This window comes from Quercus suber, unplaced genomic scaffold (assembly GCF_002906115.3).
Source record: "Quercus suber isolate HL8 unplaced genomic scaffold, Cork oak 2.0 scaffold_700, whole genome shotgun sequence".
In the NCBI taxonomy this organism is placed as follows: Eukaryota; Viridiplantae; Streptophyta; class Magnoliopsida; order Fagales; family Fagaceae; genus Quercus; species Quercus suber.
This window is the reverse complement of record NW_027070141.1, coordinates 184,632-185,292: the sequence shown is the minus strand read 5'-3', so window position 1 is coordinate 185,292 and position 661 is coordinate 184,632.

Here is a 661-nt window from a genome sequence, read left to right as displayed (position 1 = left end):
AGGACTAAAGGTTCTGGATCCTGGCTCATGTTTTCAGACACCTAGGATTTTTGGATCTTGGCTCATGTTTTCAAGGACCAAGGGTTTTTTGGGCTTTGGCTCATGTTTTCAGAGGACCAAAGGTTCTGGATCTTGGCTCATGTTTTCAGAGACCTAGGATTTCTGAATCTTGGGTCATGTTTTCAAAGGACCAAGGGTTTTTTGGGCTTTGGCTCATGTTTTCAGAGGACCAAAGGTTCTGGATCCTAGGTCATGTTTTCAGAGACATAGGATTTTTGGATCTTGGGTTATGTTTTCAGAGGACCAAGGGTTTTTTGGGCTTTGGCTCATGTTTTTAGAGGACCAAAGGTTCTGGATCCTGGCTCATGTTTTCAGAGACCTAGGATTTTTGGATCTTGGCTCATGTTTTCAGAGGACCAAAGGTTCTGAATCCTGGCTCATGTTTTCAGAGACTTAGGATTTTTGGATCTTGGCTCATGTTTTTAGAGGACCAAGGGTTTTTTGGGCTTTGGCTCATGTTTTCAGAGGACCAAAGGTTCTGGATCCTAGCTCATGTTTTTAGAGGACTTAGGATTTTTGGATCTTGGCTCATGTTTTCAGAGGACCAAGGGTTTTTGGGGCTTTGGCTCATGTTTTCAGAGGACCAAAGGTTCTGGATCCT